Source organism: Mustela erminea, chromosome 6, assembly GCF_009829155.1.
Source record: "Mustela erminea isolate mMusErm1 chromosome 6, mMusErm1.Pri, whole genome shotgun sequence".
Lineage (NCBI taxonomy): Eukaryota > Metazoa > Chordata > Mammalia > Carnivora > Mustelidae > Mustela > Mustela erminea.
Window position 1 is genome coordinate 17,579,418 of NC_045619.1, and position 12,363 is coordinate 17,591,780.

The 12,363-nt window shown below is 39.3% G+C and overlaps 1 protein-coding gene across 10 annotated transcripts in view; it reads left to right on the top strand.

Moving 5' to 3' along the window:
- LOC116592918 (putative tetratricopeptide repeat protein 41) overlaps positions 1-12,363 on the top strand; it is an 85,347-nt gene that overhangs the window by 1,245 nt on the left and 71,739 nt on the right. The window lies entirely within an intron of this gene.

Below are 12,363 nucleotides of genomic sequence, written 5' to 3' on the forward strand. Positions count from 1 at the left end.
TTTGTAGATATTCCTTCGCATTCCTGAAAACAAGCTTTTCAGTGACAGGCTATCATAATCTTTTTGCAACTTCCCCTATTTAGGTTTGCCAATCTTAATCTTGTGGTTGGTGTTTACACATTGTGGTGGTGACTTATTTACATCTGCTCAAATTACCAACATTTGTTACTAGTAAGCAAAGGTGCCTTACAAAGCTTTTTTAAAAATGCTTTTGTGCTTTATCTTTTTTTTTTTTTTTAAAGAGTATACCAGGGTGAGAATTACATTCAGAAATCTCAAATAATTGGATTTTTTAATATTTTAACTCCTTTTTTTTTTTTTTTTTTTGGCTTTCAGAAAAGATGAGTTCTTTCACTTTCCTGCATTTCACAACTCAACTTTTTCAGCTCTTTCTCTAGCTCTGAACAACTAAGCAACCAGTTCTGAAATTGCAAATTCTATCTTAACGGGTCAGTGGTGCTAGTTGGTGTTGCACCTGGAGGGAACTGAGAATGAGACATGTCCTCCAAAATAGAGCCAATGCTTGTGAGTAGATGTTTCACCAGATGATGGTGGGAATTTATGAGACAGGCAGGATGTAAGACATAGACTGGCAGAAGATGGCCAGCTGTTGTCTGGCTTGGCTCTGCCCCTGTAAGACAGGATACCTGTCTTTGCACCCTGTGCAAAGAAAGGACAGCTTATTCAGATCCCAGCCTTGCATCTTGTCACCTGGAGTGTCCATCTCTTCTGACTTTTTACCCATTATTGATTCTCACATCCCATCTTTGTCTAGTTCCTCTGGAACTTATACTCCATGCTGTTACTAAACTCCTTACCTTTGGATCTGATTCCCTTGCTTACTAATTTTAGTTTTTCCCTTTGACACTGTATATCCATGGACACTATGGGAAGCAATTACCTTTGGTGTTGTTGGTAAGTCTCTTCTTGGAAGAGAAAATCATATAGACAAAGGGGTGCCATTATGGGCAAAGGTGTTGCTAACCTGGTAGACAGATGTAGTCCAGCAGTGAGGAGGCAGAGTGCAGACCAGGGAGATTAAGGCAGGAAAACACTTGGAATTAGGGAGCTTAAGGAATGGGAGTGAGCACCAAGGTGAATTTGTTAGCTGATTGGTTCATTCATTCATTCATTCATTCATTCATTCAGCAAGTGTTGATCTGGTACATGCCAGGGGTTATGCAAGGTGCTGGCTGTATAAGGGTGAGGGATATAGATGCGGTCTCTGTGCAGAGCTTGAACAGAGAGTAACAGCGGAGTTGCGTAAGTGCATGGATCTTATTTAAAGTGAAGCAAGGCTGTGAGGAATGACTACAGAAGAATATGAGGGGACTTTTTGGAGTGATGGAAGTGCTTTTGATCTTGATTTTGGTGGTGGTAAAAACACATGGCAGTAAAAGCTCTACGCTTAAAGAAAAGGGGATTTTGTTACATGTAAATTCTACCTTGATCAAAGGAACTGATAGCAACTGTCATTCTAAACAGCAAAACACCAAAACCCGCTGCTTCAGTAGGAATCAGGAACCAGACAGACATGCCTGATTTTGTCAGTATTGTCCCACACTGTTTTGGAGGGTCTAAGACAAGAAAATGGGGTAATTGTCATTAATTTTAGGAAAGCCAAAGTCTTTTATTTTAAAATTCCTTCTCGCTGGTGAAGTAACTGTATACCCTGGAAACCCAAGAGACTCTAGTTAGGGAGAAAACATTATAATGAGTATGAAAATCTGGTAAACAATAAATATATAAAAACCAATAGACTTGCTCTAATCTTGCAAAAAGCACACAGAACTGGAAATTTCAAAGACTTCATGGAGGGGTGCCTAGGTGGCTCAGTTGTTTAAGCGACCAACTCTTGATTTCAGCTCAAGTCTTGATCTCAGGGTCGTGAGTTTAAGCCCCACACTGAGCTCCACTCTGGGCATGGAGCTTGCTTTAAATTTTTTTTTTTTTAAGATTTTATTTATTTATTTGACAGACAGAGATCACAAGTAGGCAGAGAGGCAGGCAGAGAGAGAGGAAGGGAAGCAGGCTACCCGCTGAGCAGAGAGCCCGACTCAGGGCTCGATCCCAGGACCCTGGGATCATGACCTGAGCAGAAGGCAGAGGCTTTAACCCACTGAGCCACCCAGGTGCCCCCCCCCTTTTAAAAAAAATTTTTTTTTTTCTTTGGTGGAGCTTACTTTAAAAAAAAAAAAATCAAGTTTAGAAGAGAATGAGAGCACCTGTGAGCACACACTAGGGATGCAGGAAACCTTTGCAGATTGAAGCCAGAAAATGCAACAAAAGGCAGAGGGTATTTACCAGACCTCCTCTCTGCTGGGCCCTGAATTCCAGTTTTTGTCTTTCTAGCACTGGCACCATGAGACTGCTGCTTTTCAGCATTGTGCTTTCTTCCAAGAATATAGGTTCCGTGTGGCATAAGAACCAGCAAGTATTTTGAGGGAAAAAACCAACAGAGAATGTAGGGCTCACTTAGCAACGCTTCCTTTCTTTCTGGAATCTTGTCTCCTCAAATCCTGATACCTTTAAACAAATTCTCAAGTATCTTATCTGGCTTTTCTTCTTGTTCTGGCCTAAGGGTTGTCTGCCTCACATTGTCCATCATAGTAAATTATACAAGTAGATGTGTCTCTCCGTGGGAGATACCGAACTCCGTGGTCCTATTTGAAGGTTTCCAAAAAAAAATTTTTAGAGAAGACACTAAACAACCATAATTATTTTCTTTTATTAACTTTTGGGTGGTTTTTCATCAAGCAATTTATGTAATGTTTAATGTTTCCAAACCGTGAACTTGTATTATTTTGGCTATAGAACAATAAATGTGTTTCTAAATATTTAATCATATAGACAAACTGTAGTTTTATCTTATTTTTGACTAGTTTTTGCTGTGAAATATTTTGTGATCTTTTCCTTATACCCTGCCCCAGCTTACCCTAAATTAGCTTGCTTGAGAAATGACCTTGGATTTATAAAATGGTCACCTGCATTGGCTAATAAAATGTCTGGGTGCTATAACTTTCTTATACAATTAGAAAATTTAAGCCTTTTTTTTTTTTGAAGATTTTATTTATTTATTTATTAAAGATTTTATTTACTTATTTGACAGAGATCATAAGTAGGGAGAGAGGCAGACAGAGAGAGAGGAAGGGAAGCAGGCTCCCTGCCGAGCAGAGAGCCCAATGCAGGGCTCGATTCCAGGACCCCCGATCATGACCTGAGCCGAAGGCAGAGGCTTTAACCCACTGAGCCACCCAGATGCCCCTATTTATTTATTTATTTATTTATTTGATAGAGCGCATGTGAGAGCGCACAAGCAAGGGGAGCAGCAGAGGAAAAGGGAGATGCAGGCTCTAAACTGAGCAGGGAGCCCTTCTGGGGGCTTGATCCTGGGACCCTGGGATCATGACCTGAGCAGAAGGCAGTCACTTGACCGACTGAGCCACACAGATGCTCCTATACGTGTTTTAAATTAAATTCACCTGTAGTCTTATAGTTTGTATTTTATTTTCTACTAATTAAAAACAAATATCTCCCTAGAGTCTGCCTTAGAAAATTAGGTCGATTAAAAAAGTCTATCCAAGGGGCACCTGGATAGTGGGTTAAGTCTCTGCCTTTGGCTCAGGTCATGATCTCAGGGTCCTGGGATCGAGCTCCATGTTGGACTCTCTGCCCTGCCGGGAGCCTGCTTCCTCCTCTCTTTCTCTCTGCCTGCCTCTCTGCCTACTTGTGATCTCTGTCTGTCAAATAAATAAATAAAATCTTAAAAAAAAAGTCCATCCAATTGTCTTCTATCAACTTTGGATGCTAGGAGAGTGTAAAAGGAATTGAACTTCAAATAAGATTTGTTACATTTTAAGTTGTATGTACAGGTGCATATTTTGCATGATCCAATTAGCTACGCTGATGATAATTTACATTAGGGACGAAATAGAATTTTAGAACTGGAAGGAATCTTGGAAATCATGTAGTTCTGCAACTTTCCCTTTAAGTTTAAAATGACAAACCGAATATATTTTCATGGTTTAAAAAAGTGCCCAGTGGGAGGGGCGCCTGGGTGGCTCAGTGGAAAAAAGTGCCCAGTTGGTACAGGGAATTATAGGTCAAAGGTAAAAGTTCTAGGTTCTTCCCACCTCATTGTCCTATTCTCTAGAGGTCAGAACTGACAGATGTTCCTTCCAGAGATTTGTTCGTATGTGTGCAAAGTACGTGTGTGTGGTAAAATTAAAGATGAAAATTTTGATTTTCTCTAAAGATACATGGAATACACATTAGCTTATTCCATTTAATACATCTTTGATGTCTCATTCTTTTTCATCTCTCCTATTTGATAGGCGTTCATATTGTTTCCGGTTGCTATTACAGGCAGTGCTGTGGAGAATGCTTTAATATGCACAGGTTTTTTATTTTTCTCTGGAAGATAAATATTTAGTTTTGGAATAGTTAGATCAAAGGGTATGTGTGTTCAAAATTCTATGGGTGTTTACCAATTAATCTGAAAAAACTATACCAATTTATCTCCCGTATGAAGCCTCCCTCCCCACCCCTCTTTTTAAAAAGCAGCTTAAGAAATTTGAGGTCCTGAGAAATTAAATGACGTAACTGAGTTAGGTATTGGTGGGTCAAGGTAGAACTCATATTTTAAACATTTCTTACATTGTTCTAGCCACGGCATACCTCTTGACTACTTTTAAAAGATTTTTAAATGCTTTTTTTAAAAAAAGAAAATTTTTTATGATTTTAAAAGTCATGAATGTGTATTATTTAAAAAATTGAAAATTAAATAAAAGGTGAAGGAAGATGGGGTGCCTGGGTGGCTCAGATCAAGACCTGCCTTCGGCTCAGGTCTTGATCCTGGAGTCCTGGGATTGAGTCCCACATTGCGCTCCCTGCTGGGCAGGGAGTCTGCTTCTCCCGCTGACCTTTCCCCTCTCATGCTCTTTCACTCTCTCTCTCTCTCTCTCAAATAAATAAAATAAAATAAATCTTAAAAAAAAAAAAGGTCAAGGAAGAAAATTAAAATAAGAAATGCCTTAATGAGATAAATCACTATAGACATCTTATTGTCCGCATTAAAATTTAACATGTATTTTTACATTAAAATTAGAATCACATAATAATACTGTTTTGAAACCTTTTCACTTGTCAATATATGGTAAACTTTTGCCCATATAAGCATTTTTTTAAAAATATTTTATTTATTTATTTGACAGACAGAGATCACGAGTAGGCAGAGAGGCAGGCAGAGAGAGAGAGGAGGAAGCAGGCTCCCTGCCGAGCAGAGAGCCCGATGCGGGACTCGATCCCAGGACCCTGAGATCATGACCTGAGCCAAAGGCAGCGGCTTAACCCACTGAGCCACCCAGGCGCCCTATAAGCATTTTTTTTAATAACTTTTTTTTTTTTAAGATTTTTTATTTATTTGACAGACAGAGATCACAAGTAGGCAGAGAGGCAGGCAGAGAGAGAGAGGAAGTGAAGCAGGCTCCCTGCCAAGCAGAGAGCCCGATGTGGGGCTCGATTCCAGGATCCTGGGATCATGACCTAAGTCGAAGGCAGAGGCCTTAACCCACTGAGCCACCAAGGCGCCCCGCCCATATAAGCATTTTTTAAAAGATTTTATTTATCTGATAGAAAGACACACAGTGTGTGTGTGTGTGTGTGTGTGGGAGGCACAAGCAGGGGGAGTGGGAAAGGGAAAAGCAGGCTTTCTGCTGAGTAGGGAGCCTGACATAGGGCTTGATCCCAGGACCCTGGGATCATGACCTGAGCTCTGAGCCAAAGGCAGACGCTGAACAACTGAGCCACCATGTGAGGTTCCTCCATATAAACATTTTTACAAGTTATCTTTTAATGGATATACACTGTTTCACATTATGACTACACTGTGATTGTCCAATTTATTATTGTTAGTTCTTTAGTTTATAACCAGTTTTTAAACCATCATAAATATTGCTACAGTGAAAATCCTTATTGATAAATCCTTACATACAAGATGATTTTTTAAAATTGGAATGCTTGGTAAAAAATACGACTTGTTTTGGAAGGATTTTGACAGTAAAAATTGCCCTCTGGGATAGTTGTACCAATTTACATTTCTACCATTGACATTTTAAGCATTAGAAGCTTAAAAAAAATCTGGGGCTGTCAAGGGTAAACTTACCAAAGTTGGAACCTGTGGTCATTGTGAGTGGGGAGCAGGGGGTGTGGCATTTGAATATAGAAATTTCTAAGCCTTAAAATATTGAGAGAAATTTCTGTAAGAGGTCAGAGGAACTTTGGACCCATTAATAGGTACTTTCATAGCTTTTAGTTATAAAGTATAGTGATATATGGAGTAATGCTGTTGTGCCTGCTATATCACAAAATATGAAGGCAAACATTTGCAGTAAAGGTCATATTACAGTTGACAACAATAGGAATAGCAAACATTGAGGGCTTAGTATGGACCGTGTAGATTATAAATAAATTAAACAGTGATAATTTGTTTAAAAAATCTGTTGGGCAGGATATTTCTTTTTTCTTCTTCTTCTTAAATATTTTATTCATTTATTTGACACAGAGAGAGATCACAAGCAGGCAGAGAGGCAGACAGAGAAAAGGGAGGGGGGAGCAAGCTCCCTTCTGAGCAGAGAGCTTGATGCGGGGCTCGATCCCGGGACCCTGAGATCACAACCCGAGCCGAAGGCAGAGGCCCAACCCACTGAGCCACCCAGGCACCCCGTTGGGCAGGATATTTCTTTATGAGAAGTCCATTTTAGCAGTGTTAAAACAAATTTTAGCACAATTAGGTGCTTATTCTAAGTCTCATTTAATCCCGTCATGGATGTGGTCATTCTTTCCAGATCTACAGGTGTCACAGTCAGTTTGAGGCAGGGTTTATGGGACTCCAACACCCAAGTTCAATCTCCAAGAGTATACCCACTCCGGTCGATGGCCCTTCCTGCTATCAGATGGGCCAGGGACAGATATTAAATAACTTTGATTTCCTGGTGTACATGTTGGGGCTTTCAATTCTGCTTCAGTCTTTTTGATTAGGCAAGAGAAAGTTAGTTTGGTACAAGTTTGTCTTATATGTCTCTCTAGTAAGTACATGTTAATTTATTCAGTAAAAAGAGAAGTATATCTAACTAGAATTTTTTTCACGCTGTTTGCTTTTTAAGGCATTTATTTTTATGGCTACCATCTATTTGTGGCATATGATAAGGATTTTGCACTTATGATAATAATGAAGCTTCTGGTTAAAATTCTTTTTTGTACTAAATTGTTTTAACAATTAAAAGTCACGTCTTTTCGGGGCGCCTGGGTGGCTCAGTGGGTTAAGCCGCTGCCTTCGGCTCAGGTCATGATCTCAGGATTGAGTCCCGCATCGGGCTCTCTGCTCAGCAGGGAGCCTGCTTCCTCCTCTCTCTCTCTGCCTGCCTCTCTGCCTACTTGTAATCTCTCTGTCAAATAAATAAATAAAATCTTTAAAAAAAAAAAAAAGTCACGTCTTTTCTATATTTTCCTTCCACTCAAAAATAACTCCTTCCATTTAGGTTCCTTCTGCTCCCCCCCTCCCCTGTCTTAATCCCCTTTTCCGGCAAAAACTGGGAAGGCTCATTATTAGCAATTGTGGAGCAAGGCGTAGATATTATTTTTTATTTTATTTTATCTTTTTTAAAGATTTTTTTTTAAAAATATTTTTATTTATATGTTTGAGAGAGAGAGCACGCTTGTGAGCATGAGGTGGGGGAGGGAGAAAGAGGGGCAGAGGGGGGCGACAGCAGACTCCCCACTGAGCAGGGAGCCTGACGTGGGGCTCAATCCCAGGACCCTGAGATCAAGACCTGAGCCAAAGACAGATTTTTTTTTAAGGTTTTTTTTATTTATTTGACAGAGATCACAAGCAGGCAGAGAGGCAGGCAGAGAGAGGGGGAAGCAGGCTCCCTGCTGAGCAGAGAGCCCGATGTAGGGCTTGATCCCAGGACTCTGGGATCATGACCTGCGCTGAAGGCAGAGGCTTTAACACACTGAGCCATCCAGGCACCCCCAAAGACAGATGTTTAATGGATTGAACCACCCAGGCACCCCTAAGATTTTATTTTTGAGCAAATTCTACACCCAGAATGGGGCTTGAACCTACAACCCTGAGACCAAGAGTTGCACATCCCGCCAACTGAGCCAGCCAGGTGAGCCAGCCAGGAAATAGACATGCCATAATCTGCTATAATTAGCCATTCTGACGCAGCTACCATACCATTATTCTTTCCTGGTTTTTTCTCATGTGCATTTTTTCTAATGATTATGGTTAACATTCATTGAATATTTGTTATAGGTGCTATTCTTAACATTTTGCCTCTAATAACTTGTTTGATCTTCTCAACTATTTTTTTTAATTTTAAAGATTTTATTTATTTATTTGACACACAGAGAGAGAGAGAGAGAGAGAGAGAGATCGATCCCAAGCAGGCAGAGAGGCAAGCAGAGAGAGAGAGAGGCAGAAGCAGGCTCCCGGCTGAGCAGAGAGCCCGATGCGGGGCTCGATCCCAGGACCGTGAGATCATGACCCAGGCTGAAGGCAGAGGCTTAACCCACTGAGTCACCCAGGTGCCCCGATCTTCTCAACTATTCTATGATATAGATAGCATTATCCCTATTTTGCAGATGAGGAAACTGAAGCATGGTGAGATTAAGAAACTTATTAGAAGAACTTGAATCCAGGGATTGGGCTTCTGAGCTTGGACCTTTCACCTCTTTACTGTGCTGTTTCCCATACTTAGCTGTGTTTTGTTGCTTTTTAAGGCATTTATTATTTTATTATTATTATTTATTATTTTATTATTATTATTTATTTTAAGGCATATATTATGGCCTATAGTTTTTTTTTCTTTTTAACTAACCCTTATAAGTATTTTCCTCTTGCTAGTTCTCAGACTTTTTAAGAAATAACTTTATCTCAGTATAATTTACATAAAATTTAAATACACCCATTTTAAATATGTTCAGTTGATAAATTTTAATGACTGCCTATACCTAACCACCACTATAATTAAAATTCCCGGGGTGCCTGAGTGGCTCAGTAAATTAAATGTCTGCTTTCAGCTCAGGTCATGATTTCAGGGTCCTGGGATTGAGCCCCACATCGAGCCCTACATCAGACTCCCACTCAGCAAGGAGTCTGCTTTTCCCTCTGCATCTTCCCTCTGCTTGTGCTCTCTTTCTCTTTCTTGTAAATAAATAAAATCTTTTTAAAAAATTTCCATTGCCCTAAAGAGTTCTCTCACGACCCTTTCAAGTTATTTCCTTTCCTACCCTCCACCAGACAAGCAGAAATCTGCTTTCTATAACTGATTTTTCTTTTTTTACTTCCTTTTCGACCCACAAATTTAGAAATTTGGAAATGTAATATTTAATTCCCAGAGTTTTTGAATTTTTCAGGATCTTTCTGTTAGTTTCTAATTAATTTAACCATTGTGGTTAGAGAGCACACTTTATATGGTTTCAGTTCTTTCAGATTCGCTGAGTTTTGGTTTGTGGCCCAGAATGGAGGTCAGTGAACATCATTTAAAGGGCCAGATAGAAAATATTTCAGACTTTGTACTCAATACCTGCACACAGGCTCAACTTCTCAACTCTGCTGTTGTAGCACAAAATACATAATATATGAATGGGAGTGTTGAAATCTCTAACTATGTTAAAGGTCTGTCTGTTTCTCCTTTCATTTCTGCCATTTTTTTTTAAAGGATCTTATTTATTTATTTATTTGACAGAGAGAAATTACAAGTAGATGGAGAGGCAGGCAGAGAGAGACAGAGGGAAGCAGGCTCCCCGCTGAGCAGAGAGCCCGATGCGGGACTCGATCCCAGCACCCTGAGATCATGACCTGAGCCGAAGGCAGTGGCTTAACCCACTGAGCCACCCAGGCGCCCCCATTTCTGCCATTTTTAAAAAAAGATTTTATTTATTTATTTGACAGAGATTACAAGTAGCAGAAAGGAAGGCAGAGAGAGAGAGGAGGAAGCAGGCTCCCTGCTGAGCAGAGAGCCCAATGTGGGGCTCCATCCCAGATCCCTGGGATCATGACCTGAGCCAAAGGCAGAGGCCTTAAACCACTGAGCCATGCAGGTGCCCCTCTGCCAGTTTTTGCTTTATGTATTTTGGAGCTGTGTTGTTAGGTGCATACACTCTTAGGATTGTTATGTCTTCTTGGTGGACTGGCTGCTTTATCATTATGTAATGTCACTCCTAGTCTAGTAACGCCCTTTGTTCCAAAGTCTTCTTTTCCTGATAAACTTCTCTAGTTCACAGGATTCATACCCCCATACTGCCCGAGGTCTGTTTAATATATTTTGTCCAGTGTTCTAGTTTTCTGAAGAGAATAGGTAAGTCTAGTCCCTATCATTCTATCATGGCTACAAGCAGAAGTCTGTAACTGTCTTTTTTTTTTTTCTTCCCATAACTGTCTTTTTAACAGATATACAAGCTGCCACCTGTGGTTGTACTTTTGTCCTATTAGTTATTCCCTTAACAAAAAGCAAAGACCACTTAGTTTACTTGCTTTTATCATTTTTTTCCATCATAAACAATATAATGACATTTTAATGGCTATAGTCTCTCGCTATTTTGATTAGTTCCTTGGAGAGATTCCCAGAAAGTAGAATCACTGAATCAAAAATTGTAAACATTTTAATATATTTTGAAATATATTATCATTTATTTTCCAATATACCTTGCAATAGCTTTCCAAAATTACCAGTTTACAGTTCCATAGCTATATATGACATAAAATTTCACCAAAGTTACATACTTAAACTTAAAAATGTATATCATTGCTTTAAAATTTTTTTTTGAATTCTTGAAAGGTTTCATGTGCCTTTATATGTATTCTTGTATTGTTTTTCTTTTTATCTGTTTGTATCTTTTGCTTATATGTCTATTAGGATGCCAGTATTTTTTTTAAATAAAGATAAACTTATTTGTGGCAAATATTTTTTACAGTCTGTTGATTGCCTTTTAAGTCCTTTCAAAATGTAACTGTGTCTGTCCATCCATTGTGACTTCTTCTACAGCTTGTAAGTTTCAGAAATCCTCTCAAGGTTTGATAAATATTTAGTTATATTTTCTTTTCATTGAAAAATTATGTTGAAATTTTCATTCAACAAATATTTACCTATCACCTATGCTTAGCCAGTCATTATACTAGGTATTGAGAATATGGTAGAAACTAAAATAGAAATGATTTCTGATTGCATGGGACTAGGAGAAGGTGGATATTTGCAAGGGCTGATAATCTAATTCCAGCCTCCTACATGGCAGAAGAGAAGTCTGTTAATAAAGCACTCATGACACCTATTCTGTCATTTTTTTTTTTTTTGGGGGTGCAGTAGTGTGAGAGTACAGCTTGAACTGAATTTTTTCAAGTTGCCACCTCTTTATTACAATATTATTTATTGGATAGGCATTTCCACCCATTGATTTAAGGGATTTCATTATCTCTGTAATATAGAGATACTGTAAAGTATTTGTTCGGGAGTCAGGCTAACCTGTGTTTAGATCCTGGCTCTCCGTTCACTAGCCAAGTGACTTTGGACATGTTGCTTATCCTGTTTGAACTTTTGTTTCTTTGACTGTAAAGTAGGGTGGCAATATTAGCTATCATTGAACTACTGTGACAATTCAAAGTAAAAGGGTTAACACTTTTTAAAAAGGTACTGCATTATTCTTGTCAGGGGATTGTGATGAAAAATTGCCGTATACATGATAACATGATGTTTCTCCTTAGGTGGAGGCAAAAACATAACCCAAAAAGCAGTGCTTGGTATGGAAATGAGTTGCATTAAGAAAAATCTCCTAAAAAGGGTCGTTTTCATTTATTTATTTATTTTTCTTCTGAGCAAGGTGCAAGCATATCTACATCAGTGTTGGAGGGTGTGTTTTTTATCTTTAGCTCAGTGGAATTGAATTCCTAGCTCATGTAGGTGGATGGAATTTGTATGAGTCTGTTCAATTTAAGATTAAAAAAAAAAAATGGTTGCAGAACTCCGTGAAGGTCTTAGATCCCAACTTCCTCGTGTCTCTTAGATGCCTGGAGCATTACTGATCTCGGGCCTTGTTACACTTTGGTATCTTCTTCTTATCCCAATCTCGACTTCATACCTATTCATTCTTGCTTCTGACCTTGGTCATGGGTCTTGGCTAATTCAGCTCGTAGATACATAAGGATCCTTCTCTGGGTTTGTCTTCCTTTTCACACACCCAGGAGGTCCCCTTGCATGATTTACAAATTTATAGGGGGCAGAAGTAGCAGTGGGTGGAAGGAATACCGAGAAGGTGGACTGTAGTCTGGGGAGGGGGAGAGCCTCGGGTCCGGTGCTTGCTCAC